Here is a 15,044-nt window from a genome sequence, read left to right as displayed (position 1 = left end):
ACTCAGCTCAGGATCAAGAAAAAAAAAAAGTACTCATGTCTGTCTTCCTGTCCCATCATCTAAAAACTTCACTCTTACCCTTTGAGATAGCATGGAGGGACCTGGAGAGCATTATGCTATGTGAAAGAGAAATATAAGTATCAAATGATCTCACTTATACGTGGAATCTAATGAAGAAAATAAAATGATGAACAAAACAGTTTCAGAGACATTGAAACATGCAACAGACTAACGCATTTTAGAAGGGGAGATGGGAAGAGATTAAACAAAGAGTTTATATGTATACTAGAGACCTGGTGCAGGAAATTTGTGTACTGGGGGGTCCCTCAGCCTGGCCTGCACCCTCTCACAGTCTGGGACCCCTTACTCCTTACCACCTGCCTGCTCGCCGCACCTTTCTGGTTGGCTCTCTGCTCCTTAGCACTGCCAGGGAGGTGGGAGAGGCTCCCACCTGGTGGTCAGTGAGCATCATAGTAACTGGTGGTTCTGGTCATTCCTCCCTAATGTTTGATTAGGCTTTTATTATATAGACTAGAGACCTGATGCATGAAATTCATGCAGGAGTAGGCCTTCCTTCCCTCAACTGCCAGCACCAGCTTCCCTCTGGCACCCAGGACCTGGGCTTTCTTCCAGCTACCAGCCGGTAGCTGCCCTGACTTCGTTTGGAAGGTCGTTGGGAAGGACATCCAGTTTAATTAGCATATCACATTTTTATTATTAACTAGAGGCCCAGTGCATGAAGATTCATGCAAGAATGGGCCTTCCTTACCCTAGCTGCTGGCACTGCCTTCACTCTGGCCAGAGCTGCCTTTCCCCTCCAGCCCAGAGCCACCTTTCCACCTTCCCATGCTGCCCAGAAGCCCAGAGTGGCTGGGGTGGTGCAGAATGCCTGAGTCTTCACCATATTGGTTGGGTTAATTTGCATACTCACTCCTGATTGGCTGGTGGGTGTCATGAAGGTATAGTCAATTAGCATGTTTCTCTTTTATTAGGTAGATAGATATTCATAGCCTATGGACAAACAACATTGCAGGGAGGCCTGGGGACCGGGCAGGAGTGGAGTAGAAGTGATTAATGGGTAAAAAAGGAGGGATATTTATAATATTTTCAACAATAAAGTTTAAAAAGAAAATTTCACTCTGTTCTCATCTCATCCTTGGGATAGTTTCTTAAATGACACCCAGTGCCTCTCTTTGTAACTGCTGCTTTTAAAATGGCCTTTGGGGGGATCCAATTGCATGTTAGTGAACAGCAGTATGCCTGGCACAGAAAAAGCTCTGTACTATTCTGCTCCTCACCCTATGCCCCCATCTAGGCACCTAAGGGTCTCTGGAAGGCATTTAGTAGCCTACCTTCTAAAATGTTAGTCTGTTGCATGTTTAGTCTAGGGAACCATTTTTCATGTACTCCAGCTTCACAGCTGGAAAGCTCTTTTTTACCAACTCAATCCTTATCCCACCTCTCCCACGGAATTGACCCTCGGGGTTTCACTTCGTTGGCCCCTCCAGGTAAAAAGTTCTTCCCCACAGGCCTGATGGCTTCTCTCCAAACCCTCCAGAATGAACACCTGCTCACAGTCCAGTGATTAAAGAGATGTGAGGAAAGAGGCTCTGGGAGTCTTGAAAAGAGGACCCTAGGGGAAAGGATAGGGGGGACGAGACCCAAATATTCAAAAAGCCGGTTTAAAATGCGAGGCCAGCCCCTGGCAGTGTGGCTCAGGTGCTTGGGGACCTCCCTTGCACCAAATGGTCTCCAGTTCCATTCTAGCCCTTTGCAGGCTCAATTCCCCACTAGGGGGCGCGCGGGAGGCAGCCGATTGGTGGCCAGCTGGCACATGGATCTCTATCCCTCTCCCTTCCTCCCTCTAACAATAAAGTATTTAAAACATAAAGTAAAACAAACAAACAAACAAACAAATAAAGTGGGACGCCTGTGGCAAGCGCCCAGCATAGTGCTCTTTCTGGCAGCAAAGATGTCTGGCTTCCGGGGGAGGGGGGTGCGCCTCGAGCCCTGGGGAGCCCTGGGGAACCCTGGGGGGGCCGCCTGGAGCCCTGGGGGGGGGCGGGCAGCCTCTGGCTAAAGAGATTTCGGGACCCGCCGCCCTCTCTAGTCCGGCTCCAGCACCACGTGGACTTATGGGTGCGAAGGAGGCGCTGCTCCCTCCATTTTGTCTCGGATCCATTTTCTCTGATCAGCAGGGAGGGGGCCTTGCCAGGGAGAAGCCTGCAATGTAGGTGCCCTTGACCAAATTAAAAACGAGTCCTTTCAGTTCACAGGCCAATGCTCTATTCTCTGAGCCAAATCGGCTTGGGCTCCAGCAGCTCCCCCATTTCCCACCCGGGTTAAGGGGTGTGTGTGTGTTTGGGGGGGAGGGGGGACAGGGGGCTCCCGCCATGTCTCCAGATCCGCCCCTCCCCCGCCCGTGAGGGACCTCAACCCTTGCCTCCAGCCCCGTCCTTCGCATCCCGCCCGCGAGGGATCTAAACCCATGAGGGACCTGAGCCCATGCCTCCAGCCCCCTCCTTGGTGTCAGCTCCAGTTCAGGGTGAGGGGGCGTGGGCCTGCGGCTCCTTCCATCTTCTCTTTTATGGGCAGGAAGGGTCTGGTGCGCCCCCTCCTTCCCATCCATCCCTCTCCGGGTGGTGGTCTGGGGCATGTGCCGTCTCTGTCCACATCCCCCACCTGGGAAGGCACGGCGCTCCTGTCGTCATTTCCAGCCTCTGTTTAAGGGACGCCCCCCCTCCCCCCACTTCCAGCCCGTTTAGATGGAGGAGCGAATGGAGGAGGGAATGGAGGAGGGAATGGAGGAGGGAATGGAGGAGGGAATGGAGGTGGGAATGGAGGAGGGAATGGAGGTGGGAATGGAGGAGGGAATGGAGGTGGGAATGGAGTGGGAATGGAATGGTAATGGAGGAGGGAATGGAGGAGGGAATAGAGGTGGGAATGGAGTGGGAATGGAGGAGGGAATGGAGGAGGGAATAGAGGTGGGAATGGAGTGGGAATGGAGGAGGGAATGGAGGAGGGAATAGAGGTGGGAATGGAGGAGGGAATGGAGGAGGGAATAGAGGTGGGAATGGAGTGGGAATGGAGGAGGGAATGGAGGAGGGAATGGAGGTGGGAATGGAGGTGGGAATGGAGGTGGGAATAGAGGAAGGAATGGAGGAGGGAATGGAGGTGGGAATGGAGGTGGGAATGGAGGAAGGAATGGAGGAGGGAATGGAGGTGGGCTTGGGCCGCCGCTGCGTCCCGCACCCCGTCGTCTCTGTGAGCGGACCAAACCCGGTGTCCCCGACGTCCTCCTACACCTCCAGCTCCTGGTTAGGGTCCAGGACGTGTGCCGTCCCTCTTTCCTCATCCCCCGCCCCTGATGGGACGGCAATCCCCTGTCCTGCTCTTGAGAAGATGGTAACTGGGGCAGCACCTCCCGCACCTCCTTCAGGTGCTGCTCCCTGTTGGGGTGGGGCGCCACCCTCTCCACACGCCCCGACTTTGAAAGGCCCCGGAGCCCATTGGCTCCCCGCCCCCTCCGTTCCTGGCTGTCGGAGGAAGGAGGGGACAGGACAGGCGCCCACCGCTCCTGCCATCCCCGTGTCTGCGCTGCGGCACCACACAGCGCGCCACTGACTTTCCCACGCTCCTGAGGAGCGCGCCCCGCGCCTCTTCCTGCCCCGCGGCCAGGAAGGCTCTCCCCGCGACGGACCAGCCCGCTCCGCACACCATGGAGAAGCCCCCACCCCGTCCCCACCCCCATCCCGCCCTGACCCTAGGGACTCACTGCTGCCCACGCCCGCCTCTGCGCTCCGGGCAGGTTCTGGTGCTGCCGTCCTAGGTGCTAGGGTCTGTTCAGCTGGGCTTCGCCACCACCGACTGCGTGCCACCTGCAGGCAGACCGGGCGCCCCCTGCAGGCAGACCGGCGCCCCCTGCAGTCAGAGCGGCGCCCCCTGCAGGCAGACTGCGCTCTCAGTGGCTGGGGCGCGGCCCGTGGGGTCTCTGAGGCTGCCCCTGGCGGGCTGGGCGCTGTCCCCAGGGAGCAGCAGGTCCGGGTGGGACGCTTGTCAGCTTCCTGTGGCTCAGGCCAGATTCCTACCCTCCGACGCAGGAGATTCCCAGAGCTGGTGCAAAACTCCGGTTTCTGACCCAGCGGGGTGGCTCAGTGGGCAGAGCGTGGGCCTCAGTACCGAAGGGTACCGGGTTCGATTCTGGTCCAGGCACCTGCCCGGTTCCGAGCTCTGGCCCCAGTAGGGGGCGTGCAGGAGCTCGGGCCCCAGTAGGGGGCGTGCAGGAGGCAGCCAATCAGTGCTTCTCTCTCATCATGGCTGTTGCTATCTCTCTCCCCCTCCCCCTTCCTCTCTAAAGCCAATAAGAATATTTAAAGAACAACAACTCAGATTTCTCACCTGCACCCCCCAAACCCTGAGCTCCTGACACTCGCATTACGGACATTTTAATAAGTGTTCCTCCGATTTGACGGGCCCGTTGTCATTCTAAAATGTGCGTTTTGACCCTTTGGAGTTTATGAAACACGAGAGACCTCAAACTTGAGAAAAAGAATGAACCAGGTAGAATTAGTAAATTATTAAAAGTGCGTAAATGTCTGAAAAAACGTAGTGACCACGTGAATCAGCAATTTCACTCCCTAGTACATAGACTGTATATCCAAGACAACTCAAAACACGTCCATGCAAGCAACCGTACACAAATATGCATGTCAACTTTATTAATAAGAGCCAAACAGAGCCCTAGTCGGTTTGGCTCAGAAGTTAGAGCATCAGCCCGAGGAATGGAGGGTCAAAGGCAAGTACCTCCAATGCAGGCTGGACCCCTGTTCCCCAGCAACAGGCAACCAATCGATGTGCCTCTGTTTCTTTCTTCCTGTCTTTCCCCATTCCCCTCCTCACTGTGTCTAAAAATCAGTGGTGAGGATTAACACACACACGCACACGCACGCACACGCACGCACACACGCGCACACACCCGCGCGCACACACCAGAGAAAACAACAGGAATGATCATCCATTGATTATTGGATAATCAAAGTGATATATCCTTGCATTGGGGGATTATTCAGCCGTGTAAAAGAATGAAGTAGTGACGCCTTCTGCCACAGATATTTTGAAAACAGTGTGCTAACTGAAAGAAGCCAGTCACAAAGCTATACACTGCAGGACTCCATGTGTGGGAAATGTACGAAATAAGCAAACCCATTGAGCCCAAACTGAGATTTGCGCTTGCCAGGGCTCGTGGTGTTGGGGATGATAGTGATGATTGCTGAGGGATATCTGTTTTCTTCTGGAATAGGTAGTGATGTTACATGGTTGGAGAGCTTTATGAATATACTAAAATCACACAAAAATCACACAATTGGCCGAAACCAGTTTGGCTCAGTGGATAGAGCGTCTGCCTGCGGACTGAAAGGTCCCAGGTTCGATTCCGGTCAAGGGCATGTATATTGGTTGCAGGCACATCCCCGGTTGGGTGTGTGCAGGAGGCAGCTGGTCGATGTTTCTCTCTCATCGACGTTTCTAGCTCTCTATCCCTCTTCCTTCCTCTCTGTGGAAAATCAATGAAATGTATATAAAAATATAAAATCACACAATTTTACATTTTAGAGAGCTATAGCGATATTTATGGTATGTTTATTTTTCTCGCAATAAATACATTAAGTCACCTGGAGATTAGTTGGCCCTCTTTCTAAAAGTACTTCCGCTGTTTCAACATATCCTGTTTTAAATTTGTTTAGTTTTATTTTTTCTAACTATAGTTGCTATACAATCTTATATTGGTTGTATTAGTTCAGGTGTACAATATAGTGCATCAACATATATTTATACCTTACAATGTCATCACCCCACGAGTTCTAGTAATCATCTGTCACTCTGTACACTAATAAAAATATTATAGACTTTATTCCCCTACCTCTTTCCACCTTCCCCGCATCTCCTCGCTTCTGGTTGCCATTCTTTGGTCTGTTTTTCTATGAGTCTGTTTTTGTTTTATTTTCTTTGCTTGTTTTAGTTTTTTAGATTCCACATGTAAGTGGAACCATAAGGTATTTGTGTTTGCCTGCCGAGCTTATTTCACTTACCATAGTGCCCTCCAGATCTGTCTGTGTCGTTGCTAATGACAAGATTTCATTCTTTTTTTTTTTTTTTTTTTTTTTTAAGATTTCATTCTTTTTTGTTGCTGCAAAATATTCTTCTGTGTGTGTGTGTGTGTGTGTGTGTGTGTGTGTGTGTGTTACATTTTCTTTATGCACTCATCTTTGATGGACACCTAGTCTGTTTCCATATATTGACTGTTATAAATAATGCTGCAATGAACATAAAAGTACATATATCTTTTTGAATTAGTGTCTTTTCCTTTTTCATCACTCAAAAAAATCTTTTATTGAGAGATTATAGGGGACAAAGATGCTTCTTCATAAGCTTCAAAATTCTTTCCAAAATACTGTTTTCAAAATTGTTCTGAAAGATAATAGAAGTAAGGTTTGAAGATTACACACACACACACACACACACACACACACACACACACACATATATATATATATATATATATATATATATATATATATATATATATATATATATATTTCAGAGGGAGAGTGAGTGATAGAAACATCAATGATGAGAGAGAATCAATGATGAGAGAGAATCATTGAACTGCCTCCTGCACACCTACTACTGGGGATCAAGCCTGTAGCCTGAGCATATTCCCCTGACCAGAATTAAACCCAGGACCTTTTGGTCTTCAGGCCCATGTTCTATCCACTGAGCCAAACCAGCTAGGGCACATTTATATTTTTTGAATGTAAAGTAATTATCCTAGATGAAAAGCCATTATTTTGTGGATTCATTATTAACTAATAACTTGTTATTTTTATTTAATTATTAATCATTATTGCAATTATTTATAAAGAACATTTATTTTTAATTATTATGTATTTTATTTTTTAAATTAAAAAATTTAATTTATAGTTGACATACAATATTATATTAGTTTCAGGTACATAGCATAAGTGATTAAACATTCACAAACTATTATTACCATTTTATTTCTTCTCTTCCTGTAGCAACAGGAGAGCTTTTTTAAAAATTTAATTTTCTCCCTAGCTGGTTAGGTTCAGTGGGTAGAGAGTTGGCCTGGGACTGAAGGGTCCCAGGTTCAATTCCAGTCAAGGGCACATGCCTCAGTTGTGGGCTTGATCTCCAGTAGGGGATGTGCAGGAGGCATCCAATCAATGATTCTCTCTCACCATTGATGTCTTCATCTCTTTCTCTCTCCCTCTTCCTTCCTCTCTGAAATCAATAGGAAATTATATTTAAAAATTAATTTTCAAGTACAGTTGACACTCAATATTATTTTGTATTAGTTTCAGTTGTACAGCATAGTGGTTAGACAATCTTATACTTTATAAAGTGACCCCCCCACATATTTTAAGTACCCCTCTGGCACCATACATACTTATTATAATATTATTAACTATATTCTCTGTGTTATACTTTACATCCCCATGATTATTTTGTAACTACCAATTTGTATTTCTTAATCCCTTTACCTTTTTCACTCAGCCTTCTAACTCCTCTTCCCTCTGGCAACCATCAGTCTGTTCTCTGTGTCTGTGAGTCTGTTTCTTTTCTTTTCTTTTCTTTTTCTTTTTTTTTTTTTTTAGTATGTTTTTATTGATTTCAGAGAGGAAGGGGAGAAGAAACGACGTAAACATCAATGATGAGAGAGAATCATTGATCCACTGCCTCCTGCATCTTTCTTTTCTTTGAATAAATTCCAAGGGGTAGAATTGCTGGGCTCTCTGGTATATCTACTTTTAGATTTTTGAGGAATCTCTATACTGTTTTCCATAGAGGCTACCCTAGTTTGTAGCCCCACCAACAGTGCATTCCTCAGAAAGATTCTTCCACACTAATAGCCAATAGAAATAGTATACTTTTTTTTTATGTCACTCAGAATAAAAACCAAAGTGCTTAAAATGTCCCCCAAAACTACTACATAATTTATTTTACCACCACCTTTCCCTCTGATAGTCCACCAACTTTGTTTCAGAGACAATGGTCTCCCTCATGTTCACCAGCCTCACCAGGCACATTCCCACCTCAGGGTCTTTACCCTGCTGTTTCCTCTATCTGGAATATTCTTTCCATAAATTTCTATATTGTTCACCTTCTCACCTCCTTCAGGATTTGGGTCAAAGTTCATTTTTCCAATAAGGTTTTCCCTGACCATCCTAACTTAATTGCTATCCCTGGCATGCCCTGTTTTAGTTTTCTTCTTTGGAGTTTTTACATTTTCAACATACTATATAATATACTTGATTTTATTTATTGTATATCTTCACTAGAATATATGCACTATATGTGGACTGCAATCCCCCATTGTTTTGTTGGGTAATGTATCCTTAGCTCTCAGAATATAACCTCATGAGTATTACTTATGCGTGAGGTAAGCATTGTATGAAAATCTTTACATGAACTGCCTCATTTGATCCTTAAAGCTTAAGCTATGAGTTAGATTCAGTTACCTGCTCCATATTATAACAGAAAAAAAAAAACCTGTTCATATAGATAGAGACAGGGGTAGAGATTCATAGACATAGTCATAGACATAGTACTTTGCCTAAAGTCGTTAGTGGTTGAAGTTGGTTTTGAATTCTGGTATACTGCTGCTAGAGTTCACATATTTAATTTAATTGTTACCTTATAATCTACATAATGGTTACTATGGAAAGATGAAGGACAGTCCATGCAAAGTGATTCAGGTCAAAGACAAAAAAGAGGCCATGATGTATTTGGAGAACTGAGAATGGCTCAAAATGATTGGTATGATGGCTGATGGGCAATAGATCAATAATAAATCTTTTGCTTGGTGATTATCTTACTTCCTTCGGGCTGCTATAACAAATGCCATGCACTGGTTGGCTTATAAACAACTTTATTTCTCACAATTCTAGAGGCCAAAGTCCAAGATCATGGTGTCAATATGGTTGGGTGAGTGTTCTGTTTTGGGTTCATAACACCATTATCTCTGTTCTTATCTGGTAGGAAGGGTGAGGGATCTTGGTCAGGACTCTTAAAGAGCACTAATTCCACTCATGAGTACTCCACCTTTATGACCTAATGACTTCCCAAAGGCCTCACTTCCTAATACCATAATGACATTAGGGGGCAAAAAAGGGCAACACAAACATTCAGACCATAGCAGTGATGCAGTATGGTTTTTATCTTTACATGACAGTCATTTTGTCTTTACATGATAGTCACTGAAGAACATTAAGCAAGAACGTGACTAGACTTGTACTTTAGAATAAATTATAGAGGACTCAGTGTTGTGTTTTGGAAAGATTTAGATACTATTCAAGTATCCTCAGCAAAACCTAACAAAGAACTTAATGAAATCAATGGTGGTGGAAATCAGAAGGGAAGGGTTAAAAAGACAATTTGAAGGCAAACTGAACTGAATTGTACTAAACATAGATATGAAGGGCATTTGAGGAGAGTACAAGATGACATTTGTGGGAAGGATGAAAGAGATGAAAAGTTCCATTTTGTTACCTTCTTAACTATGTTTTCTACTTCTCTATATATTTTTAAAATATTATTTCCAATAGTAAACCATGCAGTTAAATATTTTAATATGCGAACATTTAGGAATGTATTGCATTTCTTCACATCACACTATTCATTAGAAAGCCATGCCTTGAGGAGGTGGGTTCTTTATATGATGTCTATACTCACAACACAGTTACTGGCTATGTGGACCCCTATCGGTGCTCACAAATGCTCCTGTGAAAGCCCTTTGAACATGGAAAAAATGAAAAATGAATGTGTACACTATACTCATTATCATCATTATCTGTAGCTTACTCCTCCAAAAGATTGCTTGAAGAAAAAAATGGAAAGCCAATCCAAGAATGAAAATTTATATAACTAAAAGAACCACTAGTTAAACTTATATTTAAAAAACTATAAAATTAAAATATGGTCATCAGAGTAACCATAAATTTCCCAAGTTACAAGACCTACATTATTATGAAAACATATAATTAACTCATAAGAAAGGTGAGTTGGGAGCTATAGTTATTGAGAGAAATTCACTGAAATATTTTTTGGATCAATAAGAATCTGGAGAGCAATGTCATAATTGGGGAGAAAGGGACTAAGCCATTGAAGGGAAAAGTTCAATCATATTAACCAACTTTACAGTTTGTAGAATCACCACTTAGCATTTTTTTTAAAATTAAAAGGATTCTATCTTTTCTTAAATGTAAGTTTTATGTGAGCAACAGTCACCATGATAATGAAACCAGTGAGCAGTGCAACAGTCCCTGTGCACAATTGTGCCAAGTGAATTCTGTATGACAGCCTAAGATAAGCATATAGCTAACTAAACAAAGCAGGAAAGTGACTGGCAGTTTACTACAGCCCAAGTGATCCAGGAACCCATCACAGGGAAAGGGAAAAGACTTAATACAACAGACTGCCTATGACGGGGCCAAGAAGAACAAAAGTTCCTACTTTAATGATGTAACAAAAAGTCAAACCAGAATAAAAATGACCGTGACTCAGGTGTAGGTAAATGCTCTATAGTTTTCTGTCAAACACTCAAGTGACCGATAAGACTACTTAAAATGCCAACAGAAGTTTTTTCCTAATGTGCTCTGAAATCTTTGCCCAAGACACCATCACCCGAACGAAGTACTTTATTTCCAAGGTAGGCCTCAAGAGTCCACCAATAATTCCTGGAAGTAAGCCTGATTGTTGATGCTGATCTGAAGATGCCTGCTCAGTGTGTCCTGCTGAAATGGAATCTTATTTGGACTGATCACATCAATGGCCAGGCACCCAGACATATATCTTTCACCTAAAAAAAAAGAATCCAAGAAATATAAATCAACTTAGATTTCATCCAGGCTAGAGCGAATATGTTCACAATGAAGAGCCAGATCTAGAAAGCTTAGCTAGAGATGTAATTCACATCTAGTGCCTATATAAATGCAGGACCGGTGACCCTTCTACTTATTAAAGGATCAGAATACATGAGAAGGAGTCACATATCCTCCAACCCCAGACCAAATATAAGCAAATAGGTGAGCAAAGTTGTGAAGACCACAATTATATTTTTATATTAAAAAAATAGCAAAGAACTCAATAAATGCTTTGAATAAAATATCTTTGATTAAAATAATAATAATAATAATAATAACAAAGTGGGCTGCTGCTGATACCCAAAAAGGTATCTAGTGTTAGCAAGTTCTCTTAACATCTAAGTAAAGTTGGGAACCTAGGAACTGTCTCTCACTATATATTTCATCTCTAGTACAATAGCAGAATTTTCCATATTGTAATGTTTTTACACAAGTTTTAAAAAATTATTTGTTTATTTACATAATGGGTTTGCATGCTAAGAATGTCTTGGGAATTGTTTGTTTTTAGGGGGTGTGAGGATAGCCTCTGATACTCATTTCCTTGTCTCTAACCTGGTGAAAAAATTATCATATAGGTTTAATATAAAGGAATTACATGAGATAATATTTGTAGAGTTTCTTGAGGCAAATACCAATAATGTGTAGGGGTTCATCAAATGGCAATTAGAAGTAACATTATTAGTATCATCTTTAGAACAAGTAGTACATTATTTATTGATGTTATTTTAATCTAGAAAACCTTTCAGTATATATACTACAAAGCTTGCTACTAGTAAAGTTTTTATATTAAGACATAAAAGTTGAAGAACATAATATTTGTTTGTAAAAGTAGCCATAGTTAGAAGAAACTGCTTTATTTAACTTAATTCTTGCATATAAAACCCTACATCTTCATTGCAGCAAATAGTATGATCCTGATTTGCATACAGGCAAACATTACCTGTCATTCAAACAGAACCCTCACATAATTATATAATTTTTGTGAGAAAGCGATAGCAAATGAGACTGTTAATTGTCTTGGGTTTATTATAATGACTGCCATTTTGCTTTTATTTTTTAAGGATTTTATTCAATTTTGGATAAACATGCATTCTTCAGTTCACCTTTGCCTCCATGTCACCTTTAGTTCTTATGTCTAGCCAACTCACACATTTAGTGCATATGTTGCACCCCATTTGAATTTGTGATTCTAGATGTAGATGAAGAAAATGTCTTAAGGATCAGCATAATATTGATATTTCTGTGTACTACCATATTTTATAATCTACTTTTTATATAATAATATACTTATACTGAACCATATGGAGTTACTGATATTAGATGGTTTTAGTCCTTAAAAAATAGCAATTTATTATTAGGTTCAGAAAACAAGGTGGAGGTAATAGGCTGTAAAACTTTAGTCTGATGATGATTTCATTATACTAACATGGCAGAGGGAAGAGCAGATGGATTTTTCTCTTTGTTCTTGCTTATTTGACTACTAGAGGCTTGGTGCACAACATTCATGCACTGGGGGCAGTGTCCCTCAGCCTGGCCTACACCTTCTCACAGTCTGAGACCCCTTGGAGAATGTCCCTGCAGGGAGCGGGCCTAAGCTGGTAGGCAGACATCCTCCCAAGGGGTCCTTAGTGCTGCCACCACTCTCCAGCGGTGAGCTCAGCTTCTATCTGAGCGGTGCTCTCCTTGTGAGAGCTCACTGACCACCAGGGGGAAGCTCCTGTGTTGAGCGTCTGCCCCCTGATGGTCAGTGTGCATCATAGTGACTGGTTGTTCTGTTGTTCAATGGATTTGCATACTAGCCTTTTATTATATAGGATAGATAGTGGGAAGTATTCTAAGAAAGGAAGTTCAAAGTTTTTCAGATATGTAGAAACTTTTCCTGTCCTTAACGACTTAGAAGAAATATTTGAATTGCATAAAAACATTGAGATATGCAGGTGAGATGACTTACCAAAGAGATTGACTGAGCATAGTGTAATTACAGAAACAAACACTGGATCACATAGTAAAAAACTAATTTTATTGTACTACACAACATCTAATCTTTTATAGCACCACTTTGATAGGCTTTTAACTTGATAGTTATAAGTCTAAAACATTTTTTCTTTCTTTCTTTTTTATGTAGTTTGTGGTTCTTTATTGGGTTCTCCTTCAGTCTATATTCTATCCTGTTCAGATGTTCCACTTAGCAAAATAAAAACTGTGTACATAGAATGGTATCCATTCTGATTTTCTTGATAAGTATGGCAAATACAACCTTGGCTTTAAAAGCCATCTCAACATTTAGAATTAGAAGGAAATCTTCTGAAGAAAAAACAAGTCTAAGAACTAAAGTTCTATTGACATCAAGTACAGATTCCAAGACTACAACTTCTCTCTAAAAGTAAAATTTCCATAAAAATACTATTCCTTTGAAAATACTCTTCGCTAGTGAGTTGAACACAGGTCAGTGTGAGACAATCAATAAAACAAATGAATAAACAAACAAATGCAATATACATCTGCCTGTTCTTTTCCCTTGACACAGCAAAACCACAGAAACCTTTTACAAATTTGTCTCTCTTTCCTGAAATAACTCAATCATGATTCACAAAATTACAAAATCATGTTTGCTGTCATAATTTCATTGGAAAGAGACCGGCCCAGAACCATTCTCCCTCAGACCAACCAGTACTGTGTGAGTTCTTCTCTCCATGCAGGAAATATTTCAGAATAGAAATATTTTGAGAGTACATTTATTAAAGCTGGGGACAGTGAAACAAAGGAAGGGCTTAGCTTAGAAGAAGCAACAGGAGAGAGCCTAGTCAGTGTTCTGCATTCGATGTCTAGAAACTTTATAGGAAAGAAGTGAGCCTCAGTGGGGCTGCTGTTAGGTCACTGAAAGTTCAGAGAACAGGGGGCTTTGAAGATAGATAGGTTTAGGGCGTAAGCCAAGGATGAATTGCCACTGGTTGCTCCCCTGGTACCAAGTCTCCTAGGGACCCTTAGAGCTTAGGAAAGAAAAGATGCACTCCTTAGGGGAAAGGCATGGGCATAGAGAGAACCTACCCTAGTCTTTGTTTTGAGGGTTCTTATACGTTTACTAAAGGCAGAAATTTTATGGGAGGTTTTAGGAGAGGATCTCAATAGAATATACATGAAAGGATGTTTTGGTTATATGAAATTTTTTTTTCTATTGAGTGATCATGTGATTTGGGCCTTTATTCTGTTAATATGGTGTACAACATTGATTGATTTTAATTTTTAACCAACTTTGTATTTCTGGGATAAATTCCACTTGGTCATTTTTATGGGCTGAATTGTGTACCCCTAAAATTTATTTGCTGAAGTTCTAATCCCAAGTGCCTCAGAATGTAACCGTGCTTGGAGGTAGGATCTGTAAAGAGGCAATTAAGTTAAACTGAGGTGATTAGATGGGTCCTGATCCAATATCACTACTGGCTTTATAAGAGGAAATTTTGATACAAATATAGATAATGGAAAAACCATGTGAAGATACGGGGGGGGGGGGGGAATGACCATCTGCAGCCAAAGAGAAGAGATCTCAGAAAAAATATCCAACTTGTTGACATTTTGATTTTAGACATCTAGCCTCCAAAATTGTGAGAAAATAAATTTCTGTTGTTTAAGTCATCCAGTCCATGATATTTTGCTATAGCATTTTAGCCAATTAATACAGTCATTGTGTACAATCCTTTTATATGTTGCTGGATTAGTTTGAGGATTTTTGTTTCTGTATTCATAAGGGGCACTGGAATGAGGTTATTTTTTCTCTTTTGATGCTTTTGTCTAGTTTTATATCAGGGTAAGACTACTCTCATATAATGAGTTGGGGAGTATTCTCTCCTCTTCTGCTTTTTTGGGAGAGTTTGAGAAAGATTGGTACTCATTATTATTATTTAAAAATATATATTTTATTAATTTTTTGCTGAGAGGAAGAGAGAGGGATAGAGAATTAGAAACATCAATGAGAGAGAAACATTGATTAGTTGCCTCCTGCACAGCCCCTACTGGGGATGTGCCCGCAACCAAGGTACATGCCTTTGAACGGAATCAAACATGGGACCTTTCAGTCCACAGGCTGACACTCTATCCACTGAGCCA

This window comes from Pipistrellus kuhlii, unplaced genomic scaffold, assembly GCF_014108245.1.
Source record: "Pipistrellus kuhlii isolate mPipKuh1 unplaced genomic scaffold, mPipKuh1.p scaffold_m20_p_19, whole genome shotgun sequence".
Classification (NCBI taxonomy): Eukaryota; Metazoa; Chordata; class Mammalia; order Chiroptera; family Vespertilionidae; genus Pipistrellus; species Pipistrellus kuhlii.
Note: the sequence above shows the minus strand (reverse complement) of the source record.